Source organism: Mobula hypostoma, chromosome 1 (genome assembly GCF_963921235.1).
Source record: "Mobula hypostoma chromosome 1, sMobHyp1.1, whole genome shotgun sequence".
NCBI lineage: Eukaryota > Metazoa > Chordata > Chondrichthyes > Myliobatiformes > Myliobatidae > Mobula > Mobula hypostoma.
In genome coordinates, this window is record NC_086097.1 from 192,867,211 (window position 1) to 192,882,133 (window position 14,923).

A 14,923-nucleotide genomic window follows, 5' to 3' on the forward strand; every position below is an offset into this window, starting at 1 on the left:
ATTCAGGTTTCAGTTTGGTGTCTTTGAAATGCTATTCAAACTCATTTTATGAACTGACTGAAACAGTGTCTAATTCCATTTTAATTAATTTGCCATTTATGCTAGCATAAGCCATATTGCTTGCCCATTGTTAGTTTACACACGACAAATCTCAAGGCTCAACCAGTCCTATGTCACCCTCATCATTATCAGAATTTTCACCAACAGCATGCAGTTTAATGGTTTTTTGAATTTGCACTGTGACTTTACAGCCTTTTCTTTTTGTCTGCCTAACATGCTCTTTGAATATGTCCTACTTTGTTGCATTTTCTGCAAGTTTCATCTTTAAATCTGCATTTGTTTGGTGTATGTGAACTCCTGCCACAACAATAACACAAATTTGTTTTGCCAGTCTAGTTCCTGTTTAGCTGCTGTAATTCAATTCATTTACTTTCATTCCTGACTGCAACTCAATAGTATCTCCGTCTGCAGTTTCCATTAAAACAGCTATTTCAACTGCTCTTTTAAATGTAGCTGTGCTTCAGTTAGGAGCTGTTTTTGAATGCTTTCTTTAAGATTCCACAAACTAAACTATCTCTTAGTGTATCATTAAGCTTATTACCCAACTGACAATGCTCAGATAATCTCTTCAATTTGGTCACACACACTGAAATGCACTCCTTTTTATTTTATTCAGCATATGAAACCTTAATCATTCTGCAATCAACAGGGGCTTTGGTTCTAACTATTCCTGTATTACTTTGACATTATCAACAAGCTTTTCTTAACATTAAGTAATTATTTGAATAAGCAAGAATGCTTAATTAAATAATATGCACCAAATTACTCAAACATTACTTAAATATTAAATACACAACAGAAACCATGCTGACTTTGCTCTATTTTATCATATGAGATGTCTGATTAGTGAAATAATGAGAAAATCATATGATAGATGCCAGCAGCACTCAGCCAGCTCATGGGTGTTTACTACTTTTTCCATAATTTAGCAACTCAAAGTCTGTGCCTTCACATGTCCATCACAAGCTTTAACCTGTTGTGTCAAATGTTTTAAACTATGGGCTAAATAAGTACAGGAGGTAGAACATGCATTAGTCCACTACGGATACTAGACTAAGTATATTACATTTCCAGTACCGACATTGGACAGGAATTTTGAATATCATATCCATTATCGTTTCTGGAGATGGAATTCGGAGTTCAGTAATGTTTGCTTTGTTATTTCACTGAACCATCAAAACTGAAATCTTAGCTGAAAATACAGCAACAAACACTTGATTTTCTTTTTTGTATGATTTTGGATGGCATGCATTTCAAATTGGAATTTTAAAATGTGAGGTTTCGACCTGGAGCTAACAGACCCAAAGATTTGCTGCTACTCAAATGGAACTGAAGGTTAAGGATCAAAAAGCTTAACATAATCATGTTATAAGTGAAAATATTTTAAAACTTTCTATTGTATGTATTGATGTGTAATGTCACAATCCAAGTCATCAATTCTCTATCAGAAAGTGGCTCAAAATGTTCCAGAATTTACACATTCAGGTTAATTAAGAAGCTGGTGCCCAAGGTGACTAGAATCAGTTATTTCAACAAGAATGGTTCATTCCATCAACTCTGTTCATGGAACTCATTGAGATAAAGAATGAGTTCCATTCAGTGAGATAACTTGGAAGAAAAGTCTGATACCTCGAGTCAAAACCTAGGAGGCGTCACCTAGAAATTTACCAGTCCAGAAGAACATAAAGTAAGCCTACAGTTTAACTTTAGGCAAGTAGTAATGAGCTGTTTAAAACTGGTACTGTGTTAGTGTATGTTTTTATGGTTCTTTCTTTTGGTGTATTTCTTTAGAGCATCTTAATCTTAGTGAATGAGAGAGACAGACAAATATCATTACCCAGTCTTGGTTATGCTATCTCTTGCTCCTTAATTAAAACATGTTTGCTGGTTTCTCCAGACTTGATTTATTATGTGAGCAGTTATCGCAATTTTCAAAGTTAACTCAACCTCAAAGTTACCTCGTACTCTTAAGAGGCATTTTAGAAAAGTACATCAACAGACAGGGAATGAAGGGATATTAACCAAGTGCAGGCAGATGGTATGAATTTAGTTTGACTTTATGTTCAGTACAGGCATTGTGGGTCAAAGAGGTTGTTTCTATGCTATGCTGTTCCATGTAACAATTTTCATAACTGAAGTTGACTCTCAGCCTTCACTATGAAAGATGCTTTTCCAGGGCTTTCAATTTACCAGCTGGCGAATTGATTGACAGCAGCAGAGTTTTAGTCCTTTGGCTGCTAGAATGAAAATTCAAACTTGGCAGCATATATGGAATTCTAAAGCTTTTTCTGCTTTACATAGCTTATTTCAAGGAAACCTTGGAATTAAGCTTCATAGAGGTTATAAAAAAAGCAAGGAAGTATCACCATTTTTTCTTGCCCATCTTTCATTGCGTTCCTCTATTTTGGCTGCTGCTGAGTTGTGCATTCACTACTCTAAACTCTGACTGTTGTTTTAATTATTTTCCAAAGACCTTGTAATGCCTGGTAAAGGTTATAGGTGTGTTTCCAACCAGTTATTACATTGTGATTAATAGCAAAAATGGCATATTATTGACCGCTGTTGAAAATATGTATTTGTGAACATCAGGTGAGGGAAGCTTCAATTGACATTCTGTACAAAATCTCATACAAATTATTAAATAAATTTTGATTCCATAGTTGCCATGCTGGGGCTTGAACTAATTTCTCTGGATCAGTAATAGATCCGCTATCGCAACACCACACCGTTGTGAACTTTACGGCTTCTTCCTCTCAAGCAGACTTCTCACTGATAGAAAGCAATGCCTGACCTGCCAGAGAAGTGAGAGATGTATAGTGCCTTCCTCCATTCCATGTATTAAGTGCCTTTCCACTTTCTCGCCAGTCGGTTATTGCTACCAAAACTGCCTTCAATTCTGAAGGTGAATACACAAGTGCATTGAAAACTTTGGTACCAGTCTTATTCAGTGACCTGGACACACATGGAGTGATCCAAGGAATAAAATGCCAACTAATTTTTGAAACAATTGTTGAACTGAATGTGTCCTTTAGTTTCTCCACCATCCCACTTTTGTTTTGCAAACAATTTTCATTGACATTGTGATTATGTTGACACTAGTTTAACAACTTTTGTTTTATATCACAATGTAAGAGAACCTAAATTTTTTCCCATCATTTTTTTTTTGAGTTGCAGGCAGCTCAAATAATTCAGGACTGAATATGAACATAGTGCTTACGTAAATAGTTTCATGTTAGTTTTAGTTATCTACTACATTTGCCATTCTGATCAAAATACATACTTATTATTCACTAAACTTCAATGAAAACATGGTTTTTGTGAACCTTAGCTAAGATTTGGACAAATTTGAGAAGGTGTAAATTGAACCAATTTTCAACATACAGTACCTGACTTTTGACCATCTGTTCACACACCAGTACTTTTGGCCTGGTTGTGAAAAAAAAAGACTGAAGGTTCACCATTATCTGCCACATAAATGAGATTTGAGGAGATGAGGCACTAAACAAATAACAAAAGAGAATTTGAAGAGTTCAGAATCTGTTGTTACAGCTTTAAGAATAATTTGTGATACTTTTATTGTACTTAAACAATAATTCATTTTTTGGAAACAATTTTACGGTTATATATTACTCTGTGGAGATGCTATTTCACCTTCACCCATAATACATACTGTATGTGGTGACTGATTTTATTTTGAAGTGGAGCAGAAATACCACTTGAATGGAAAGTTAGACAGAACTCAGATCTTACCCAACCATATCAGCATCAGACATTTGGTAGAGAAAGTGACTGTGTGAGCTTGTTTAAGAAAAGTGGCTTCCTTAATCAATATTTGATGCATGAGGACTATCAGTGCACCAATTAGGAAGACAGCTGTGTGAGAAAGCAGAGTTCAAGTGCATTGTCTTATTAACGCAAATAGATAACACGTCAATTACTTTGGAAAACTTGTAACCCTCTGTGAATCTATGTGAAAGCAGAGGGGATGATGTTCATGCTGGATGGAAATGGCTGAGAGGTTTGAGGTCTATATCGTCACTCCAGGCCCAGTCTTCAAATTGGGAAGATGTGTAATGACTACACAACAGCAGGAAGAATGAGTACTTTTCTTCATCACTCCATTTCACTCCACACTACCTGACAACAATTTTTTCAGTTCTTACCATCTTCTCCACTGGAATCTATATTTGCCGCACCTCCATCATATTAATCAATCCACTTTAGCAAAGACATTTGAATACTCCTCTTTCACAGTCCATACACAATTTTGTCTGCTTTCCTTTCTTCACATCATGCAAAAGCACCTTGGTGTTTTCACATTCCAGTCACTGCAGTACTAGGTTCTCTTTCCAGCAATCTTTTCTCACTTCATAATCCACATATTTCCTTTCACATTCATCACTTCACCAGCCACTTAGCTTCTTCCCCAGTTCTCAGCACATAAGCTACATGCACAAACTGCTCTAAATCTCTAACACTTTCTGACTCCAAATTTCTCTCTGTGGAACAGAACCATAGGGAAGAATACCTAACATCCACTGTTGACTATTATGAACTGATCTAGGTTAGGCATTTCACAGTACAACACTTAATTAACCATAGCTCACACTTTATTGTCTCTGTACAAACATCAACTTTACTATGTTGACCGAAGGCCAACAACTTAAACTGCTCCTTCTTTACCAATACTCACTCAGACCACTTCTCCATTTTATAACTCTGAAATAGGGGATCTCCTGTTAGCCAGACGATTGATCCCTCTTCCCCCTACCCTGGCATGGGGATCATTCTTGCAATAGCTAGTCTCCAGAGTTCTCATGCTCTGCATTCAAAACTCCATACCTTTATGCTCACCTCATCAGTTGTGCTCCAATCTTGCTGACTCTGGCCTATCTGACTAACGTGTGTCAGCTTCCCATTGGATCTGATCCAAGCCAACGTCAACTTATTGCCCTTCTCCAAGTGACAATTTGTAATTAATGCCTCTTTGTTCTGAATTAGCCAGCTACCAAGCTGTAATTACTTGGGTCAGACACAGACTCCACTATTCATAAATCTGTATATTTTATTGTACCAAAGAACATCTCACAAATATCTCCTTATTTGGAAATGATGTCTAGTTCAGCAGATTATCAGGTACATCATTCTGTCCACTTTAAAAAAGATATTCCTAAGTAAAACCAGCTCACAAAACTACTCACAAAATGGAGGTTACAGAGCAGCTTCACAAAATGGCAACCTCCATTCCTTCAATCACATGACAAGAACAATAGGCAAAGGACAGTCTATTTCCACTGTCCTTGACATACTGCAGTTCAATGTTTTCTTCCGTATTCCAATTTCATGATGGCCAACACCATGCACTCACACATTACTCATGGATATTAATACCCTGCAAACAGCCAAGAAGCTGGGGCACACTACCCTGAACTAGACATTCACTCATCCTGCCAATATTCAGCAAGATTCACTACCAGTCTGGAGATCTGTTTACTGTTCAACATACAGTACTGTATTAGCTCTCTTTACTACTAACCCCGGACCTCCTTCAGTAGGTTAAGCCACCAGCCGAAAAATACCTTTTCATTCCACACAAGCACCTGCTCAGACACTATTAGTTCAATGGTGAAGGAATACGCAACACAAATAAGAAATGTTGGGTGCCTTTGACAGAAGTGGCACAGGCTGCAGCTCATTAGGTGGTGAGGTCTTCTGAACAAGCAGAAAGGTGGAGCTGTTGAGGTCATCAAAAGAAAACTGCTTGCCTCACTGAAAGTAATGTTGGTCAGATGATATCAAAGTATGTCCAGTTAAAATGGCCACAGATAGAGAAGAATTGGAAACAGAAGAGAAATATCCCAATATTTTAACTCACCAATTCATTCTCCTCTCCATTGGGTTAAAGTTCTCATTTTTACTTCAAATTTCAATATGTTTATGTAATGGACTTAGGCTTTTGAGTTATTGCTCCATATGTACACTAGCGTACATGTGCCAAACACACAGTAAGTGGTGAATTCACATGGTGGGACATAATGACTTTAGATCAAACATTTCTCTTACTGCTTTATGTATTTTAATAGAATTTCTGGTATTATTTATTTTAGTTATTATCTTTGGCACATGCATAAAAGCTATATATATATATATATTTAATATAAATAAAATGAGAGTTCAGATAAAATTGAGAAGACCAAGATGGTATTTCGTTGATGAAATAACATTTGTTGCTTTGGATGGTAGCAACTATATTCATTATTGCATTTGTCAAAAATAACCTGGTACTCCAATGCTACAAGTGATGATTTTGTCTACAGATTTGACATACACCAATTAAAGAGGTAATGTGGAAGAAGGGAATACAAACTGGTTTGAATTGGACCAGCTGTTCCCTTTGAGTTAATAATGAATGAAGAATGCAAAAAAAATGTTAATTTCATAGAACAAAATGTTTCTGGAATGTATTATTCAGCACTCAGTGCTCATTTCTCCTCAGTACACAAACACAAGTTTGAAAAAAAGCATATTTAGCAGAGGACATATAGGCTAAGTGTTGTCAAGGACAGTGTTGGATACTGAAAGCCCCTTCTCAGTATCCAAAACTGTCCTTGACAACACTTAACCTATATGCCCCTGGCAGAAGCAATATGTGAACTACAAAGAAAGCACGTTCATATTCACTTTAATCAGTTATCAGATTCCTCAAGTTTTGGTTGAATTTTGGACACTCTTGATTTGAATTTAGAAGCTGAATAATTCTTTCCCCTTTGTTACACAAATCTATTTAATAACTAGCTCAAATAGAGGGCAACAAAAGCTTCAGACCTGATTGATGAAAAAGGAGGCAGACTTTTGGAAGCAGCTTGGAACCTTGAATTTCTTTACCAGCTGTGGAATTTTATCTCCTCAACCTGCATGCTTTTTTTTTTGCAGAACTCGAATCACTGGCAAACAGTATGTCATGAAATTTGTTGTTTTTTGGCAGCAGTACCATGCAATACATAACAAGACATACATTGCAAATATATGGATTCTGGTTAATTGGGCCATCTATTAGTTAATCAGGGCAGCCACTTATTTGGGACAACACTTAAAGAACAAAATCGAATTGACAAAATATCCAGGATTCCCTTCCTTTATTTGGGACACTATGCTACTGTTTAATTGGGACAAGAGAATATTACTGAACAGTTTCTAACCAGCGTCACTCTGGTGCACCTATGTGACTGTTAGACACTACGTGCTTAGTGCAAACAGTTTTAAGTAGTGTCAGTTGTGTGTGCTTGTGCTCAAAAGGCAGTGATTTTTGTCACCAGCAGGAAATAAGCAATAAGATAATTCAGAAGTGTTTTGTTCACTGCAGTTTCAAACATTCAGGCTTGGAGATACTAGAAGCGGAAGCTATTGTGCTACACCAGGGGCCACTGCCCTTCCGGGGTTTCGCTTGGCCAAAGATAAGCTCTGTTGTGGTCGACTGGAGAGTTGTTGGAGGCACTCGATGGACTTGGGCCTCAAGCTCTGGGTTCACTTGCTTTTCTGCCGCCTGGGAGAGACGTCTGAGCTATCGCGCTCTGCAAGGTCGCACAGCACAATTGTACTCAACTGAAGATTTTAATTGGATGGAGGGGTCTGGACTATATACATATATACTTGTCTGGTTGAGTTTTACTAATATTCCATATGTGCCTGTATGTATGAGGACTGGGTCTCTAAGCCACAGTATTGTCTACCAGGCACTGGGGCTGGTCGCGAGATGATCTCAGTGGGCTGGGAGGTCAGGACTATATAATACATCTTCTGCATCATTGTATTGTTTTTTACTACTCTTCTGTATGTGCACGTATAGGCCAGGACAAGGCCTCAAAGCCTTGGTGTCGCCTAGCAGGCGTTGGAGCAGGTCGACATATGACATCAATGGGCTGGGGGGTCTGGATTTTATAGATACATATTCTGGGTTGTTGTATTTTACTGATATTCCAGATAGGTTTGTTAATTTGTATGCGCAAGGACTGGGCATCTAGCTGTGGTGTTGCAATGGGAAAAGTTGGGACTCTACTCCATGAATGTGTTCTTGTGTTTGACTGTTGGTACTGTGTTTTAGCACTTTAACCCCATAGTAACGCTGTCTGGTATGGCTGTATTCATGTGTGGTTGAATGACAATCAAACTTGAATTGAATTGATCAGCTATGAAGAAGTGGTGGAGCAAACTCGATGGGCCAAATAGCCTAATTCTGCTCCTATACCTTAAGGTCTTATGGTCTTTTCCAGTTCTGCACCATTGTAGAATTCTATTGGTTCTGATTTATCAGGCTATCCAATGTCCTCTTTTCATTAGCTTAGCCCATGCCTACAGCTAGTTTTACCTCATTGCTCTTCTCTAAAATAAGGTAATGCCTCTGAAGTCATTCCTTTATTTTTCCTTCCCTTGAATTGGACCACGTCAAACTAGTTACATCCAGTTGGTTAGACAATGGGCTCAGGTTATTTCAGTTTCCGCCCACATTCCTCCCTTTTTATAAACTTGCAACGATTCTTCTACCTTATCAAAGAGCATCCTACAAATAACTTCTCCAACTCACCAGCACCTTCTCAAATGCAACTAGTGATGGGCAATAAATACTGGCCTTGATGTTGGTGCCCAGATCATGAAAATGAATTTTAACAAGTAAAAGTGATAGAGGTAGGCCTTTCCTCCTCAACCTGCTAGGCCTATGTACAGAAATCAACAACTGCATCCTTCTGCAGTAGCCTTCATCATTCATACATTCATTTTGTTACATTGCTTTCCAGTCAGGAGCTCACATCTATTGTTTCTCTCTCTTACAGCATTTTATTACTTTCAGAGCCCCTCAGATCTTTCCCTATGGCCCTTTCGTCTCACCTCAAGCCTGCTGGCCTGAACTAAAATCACTTGAAATGGTGGACCACATATGTTCAAGAAAGCCCACCACCTGCAGAGGGGTACTAAAAGATGGGTGGTAAGTGCTGGCCTTACCAATGCTAAACGAACAAAGAAGAAATCCATTTCAATAGTGTTCCAAGCAGATACTACTCAACTTCACCAGCCTCTCTCAACCTCTCCACTCTCCTTTCTAGCATTCTGTATGAAATGAGTGAATGTTTCCTGCAGCTATTGGAAAAGAAACTTCCTCTCTTGTCCATTTCTATGCCTTACCATAACAACTACCTGAGACTGAGGCACACTGTCCAAGCTATTAGCCCGACAAACCTTGGACTATGTAGCCATATCTACTGCTGAGACTGACGATTTTCACATCTGCAACATCATTTGACCTCCAACAAGTGCTGCTGGAACTCTCATCTTTGTTTTTGTTTCCTCTGGCCTGGCTACTCCAGTGAGTGCTCTCCCTTACTCTACTGTTCACAACTTTGAGATTATCCAAGAGGCTCACCAATGCCTCTACTTCATCAGGAGGACAAAGACATTTGCACGTCCCCGTCAACCCTCATCAATCTGCACCTTAATGCACAATAGAAAGCATCCTATCTGGATGCACCATGGCTTGGTATAGCAACTGCTCTGCACGTGACCACAAGAAACTGCAGAGAGTTGTGCTCACAACTCAACACTCATAGAAACTAGACTCCCCTCTATGAACTCTGTCTATACTTTTCTCTGTATCAGTAAAGTAGCCAGCATAATCTAAGACCCCACCCATCCAGAACATCCCCTCCTCTCTCTTCATTCATCGATAAAACTTACAATAGCCTGAAAGCATGTACCACCAGACTCAAGGCTAGCTTCTATCCACTGATATAAGACTATTAAATAGTCCCCTAAAATGATAAATTGAAACTTGACTTCACAATCTACCTCATTATGATCTTGCACCTTATTATTTGCATGCATTGCACTTTTTCTATAGCTGCTACACTTAATTCTGTATTTTTATTGTGTAACTTATTCTACTTCAGTACACTGTATAATGATCTGATCAACATGAACAGAATACAAGACAAGCTTTTCACTGTATCTCAGTACATTTGACAATAATAAACCAACTCCAATTCTAATTTCAAATGTGTGTTATCATGTGTACCATATTCCTAACCCATTGTAACCAGGTAGATAATTAATTAAATCCATGATCTTTTAAAGTACAAATTCCAGGTTAAACTTTGATACTGGAAAGATTTGATACTTTTGAGATCAGTAAAGATCCTAATGAGAACAGATGAATCAGCTATCTGGAGTGTTGTTCATCTGTCTCTGGTGAGAAAATAAAACAGAAATAATACCCCATATATGTAAATGAAAGCCATGATCCCTATTTTAGGGCTTCTCTATTAAGTAAGCCAGCACTGAGTGCCAGAAGATACTAAGCAAGGTGATACTTAGAACAAAATCTCAGTAATCTAACAGCATGTCTCAAAATACCGCCTGTGAAATACTTTTACATTTGTTGCCTCAAGCCCTCATAAAATCTAGCAGGGCATATGTTCAAGCAGTTACCAACGATTGAAAGGTTTGGCATGCTGATATTTTCAAAAATCCTGACACACAGAATCATTGTAATACAACCCAGATGCAAGACCACATACAGACATATAGGATAGACTGCAGGCTTTACTCATGCATATTATGATGATCTTTCCACTGCCAAGAATTTTATTTTATATCATAAAACATTGCTAAGAGTGTGACAATGCAGTCCATTTTATATCCCACATGAGTTAAAAGATGTAACTGCCTTTCAACATATTTTCACATTTTATGCTTTTGAACAAAATCTCTCTATGTCACATTGCTTCTTTACTTCATACTGCATTATAAAGGAAAAGAAATATTAGATAATATAATAAGGCATCCGTTAGTCTTGAAAGACCATGGATCTGCACCTGGAAAGTCTTCACTCTCCAGGGCGCAGGCCTGGGCAAGGTTGTATGGAAGACCAGCAGTTGCCCATGCTGCAAGTCTCCCCTCTGCACGACACCGATGTTGTCCAAGGGAAAGGCAAGGGCCGATACAGCTTGGCACCACTGTCGTCGCAGAGCACTGTGTGGTTAAGTGCCTTGCTCAAGGACACAACACGCTGCCTCGGCTGGGGCTCAAAATCGCACCCTTCAGGTCGCTAGTCGAATGCCTTAACCATTTGGCCACGTGCCCACACATTAGATAATATACAACATAAGTAAATAGCAGTAATTGGCCACTTGGTCACTCAAACCTACCTCACTGTTCAGGGTGATCTACCGGGCATCATTTCTTCTTCTGTACCAGTTCCCTACAGTCCTCAAGTCCTTTACCTTCCAAAATTTTAATACCCCTAATGATCTCATCACCAAACTATCTAGGGAAGAAATTTTTTAAAGTTTCACCCCAATCTGTGAGCTGTACTTCAGTTTTAAATTACCACTCCCTAATCTTGTAACTAGGTCCTCTTGTTCAAGGTTATCCCAGTAATAGAAATATCTTAACATTTACCCTGTTATGACAGGGATAAGAGTCCCATAATTCGTCTCATTTTGAAGACTAATGAAAGAGGTAGGGCTGCAAAGGAAAAGTGAATATTTTCTTCAAGCTCATACCTGACACAGAATGTGCTGTCTTTGATGACCTTACATCACTCAGCTAAAAATATATATTTGTGGTGAAGCACATCGGCTGTTTCTAGGGTTCTTCCTATTCCAGCCTAGTAGTTGTGATCACTGCTGACATTAGTTGTAGAAGCAATTGATGCTGGTTGTTCTGAGTTTATTGCAGTCCAACTCAGCCAGCTATTACTATTTCTAGTGTACTACCTTTCATATTGTGACATTTTTAAATGCTTTAAAACTGATCAATATCATTAATTTCCAGTTTAGGTAATAGGAAGTAGCTCCCTGAAAGAGATCATTCCAGAAAAGCTTTTTATCTATTTGCTATTTATTGAGTACTGTTTCGAAGAAGGCTGTAAGTCATTCAATCACAGTTGCATTTTGAAAATTTTGCAGCCACCTATTAATTTAATGTTTTCAAAAATAAGTTGAATAAATACAAGAAAAGCAGAATAAGGTATTTATTATCCCACCTAACCCCATTATCCTGCCTTCTCTCCATAACTTTTTGATGCCGTGACTAATCAAGAATCTATCAACCTCTCCTTTAAATATACCAATTGACTTTGCTTCCATAGCTGTCTGTGCAATGAATTCCACAGAATCACTCCCTCTGGATAAAGATATTCCTCCTCCTCCTCTCTATTCTAAATGGATGTCCCTCTATTCTGAGGCTGTGCCCTTTGGTCACACACTCACCCACTATAGAAAACATCCTCCCCACATCCACTCTATCTAGACCTTTCAATACACAATAGATTTCAATGTGATTCCACCTTCATTCTTCTAAATTCAAGCGAGCCATCAAATGATCTTCATACATTAACCTTCCCACTCCGGTAATCAGTCTGGTGAACCCCCTCTGGACCCTTTCCAATGCCAGCACATCCTTTCTTAGGTAAGGGCCCAAAATTCCTCCCAATACTCAAGTGTGGCCTGACCACTGCCTTATAAAGCCTCAGCATCACATTCTTGCTTTTATATTCTAGTCCTCTTGAAATGAATGCTAATATTGCATTTGCTTTCCTTCCCACTGACTCAACCTGCAAGTTAACCTTTAGGGAATCCTACAAGAAGACTTTCAAGTCCCTTTGCACCTCATGTTTTTTTAATTTTCTCCCCCTTTAGAAAATAGTCTACACCTTTATTTCTTCTATCAAAGTGCATGACCATACACTTCTCTACGCTATATTGCATCTGCTATTTTGCCCATTCTCCAAATCTGGTTAAGTCCATTAATTCTGTCATCTAAATCATTGACATATGACATGAAAAGAAGTGGTCCCACACGTGGTCCCTGCGGAACACCACTAGTCACTAGCAGCCAACCGGAAAAGATCTCCTTTTTTCCCACTCCACACCTCCTGCCAGTCACCCAGTCTTCTATTCATGCTAGTATTTCTTCCTGTAATAGAATGGGCTCTTATATTGTTATGCAGCTTCATGTGCAGCACCTTGTCAAGTGCCTTCTGAAATTCCAAGTATACAACATCCACTGACTCTTCTTTGCCTATCCCACCTGTTATTTCCTCAAAGAATTCCATCAGATTTGTCAGGTAAGATTTCCACTTAAGGAAGCCATGCTGACTTTGACCTACTTTATCACAGGCCACTATGTATTCCTGAACACCATCCTTAATCATGCACACTAATATCTTTCCAACCACTGAAGTCAGACTAAATGGCCCACAATTTCCTTTCTTCTGCTTCCCTCCCTTAAAGAGTGGAGTGACATTTGCAATTTTCCATTCCTCCGGAACCATTCCAGAATCTAGTGAACGCTTCCACAATTTCTTCAGCTACCTGTTTCACAAACTTGGGTCCATCTGGTCATGATGACTTATCTAACTTCAGACTGTTTAGCTTCCCAAGCACCTTCTCCTTTATAATAGCAACTACACTCACTTCTGCCTCCCGGCAGTTTTGAAATTTTGGCATACCGCTAGTCTGATAGAATATGCTTATTAAGTTTATCTGTCACTTCTTTGTCCCCCATTACCATCTCTCCAGCAACATTCTCTCTGCTTCTCATGTCATTTTTTTTCTCCTATGGCTTTTTAGTTGCCTTCTCTTGGGTTTTAACAACTACCCAATCCTCTAACTTCCCACTAATTTTTGCTATATTATACGCCCTCTCTTTTGTTTTTATACTGTTTTGACTTTCCTTGTCAGCCATGTTTGCATCATCTTTCTTTTTGAATACTTCTTCATCCTTGGGATGTAAATATCCGATATCTTCCAATTTGCTCCCAGAAACTCCAGGTATTGCTGTTCTACCATCATCCATGCGAGTGGCCCCTTCCAATCAACTCCTCTCCCATGCCTCTGTAATTCCCTTTAATACTGAGGTACTGTATCTGATTTTATCTACTCCCTCTCAAACTGCAGCTGAATTCATCATATTATGATCACTGTCTTCCAAGGATTCCTATACCTTAAGCTCCCTTATCAAATCTGTTTCACTACACAACATCCAATCATGACTGCCTTCCTTCTAGTGGACTCAGCCACAAGCTGCTCTAAATAGCCATCTCTTAGGCATTCTACAAATTCCATCTTTTGGGTTTCACCACCAGCCTGATCTATCTGCATATTGAAATCCCCCATGACTATTGTAACATTGCCCTATTGAAATACATTTTCTACCTCCTGTGTGACTTGTATCCCACATGCTGGCTACAGTTTGGAGGTCTGCATGCATCTCCCATCAGGATATTTTTGCTCTTGCAGTCTTTTAACTTTACCCTCAGGGAATCTTTTGATCCTATGTCACCTCTCTCTAAAGATTTGGTTTCATTTTACCAACAGAACCTCTCCTCCCCTCTCTGCCTACCTGTCTGCCCTTTTAATACAATGTGTATCCTTGGATATTAAACTCCAGCTATGATCTTTTTTCACCCTTGACTCAGTGATGCCCATAATGTCATACGTGCCAATCTTTAACTGCGCTACAAGATCATCTACCTTATTCCGTACAGTACGTTCATTCAAATATAACACCTTCAGTCCTGTATTTACCACAATTTTTGATTTTTCTGCCATGTTACACTTCAACTCATCCCACTGACTGCAGTTCTGCCCTATCATCTGCCTGTCCTTCCTCACTGCGCACTGCATCTACTTGTATACCAATTGCCCTATCCTCAACCCTATTACTCCAGTTCCCATCACCCTGACAAGTTAGTTTAAACCTTTCCCAACAGGTAGCAAATCTGCCCACTAAGATACTAGTTCCCTTGAGTCCAGGGGTAACCTTTTTGTATAGGTCATACCTTCCCAAGAAGTGATACTAATGATCGAGA

At 38.8% G+C, this 14,923-nt stretch overlaps 1 protein-coding gene, 1 long non-coding RNA gene and 1 pseudogene across 15 annotated transcripts in view; 1 reads left to right on the forward strand and 2 right to left on the reverse strand.

The window, feature by feature from the left end:
• Positions 1 to 14,923, forward strand: part of dlgap1a (discs, large (Drosophila) homolog-associated protein 1a) — an 890,995-nt gene that overhangs the window by 497,958 nt on the left and 378,114 nt on the right. The window lies entirely within an intron of this gene.
• Positions 1 to 14,923, reverse strand: part of LOC134353843 (uncharacterized) — an 84,782-nt gene that overhangs the window by 18,163 nt on the left and 51,696 nt on the right. The window lies entirely within an intron of this gene.
• The window catches only part of LOC134356678 (RNA-binding protein 25-like), a 63,110-nt pseudogene that overhangs the window by 799 nt on the left and 47,388 nt on the right, over positions 1 to 14,923 (reverse strand).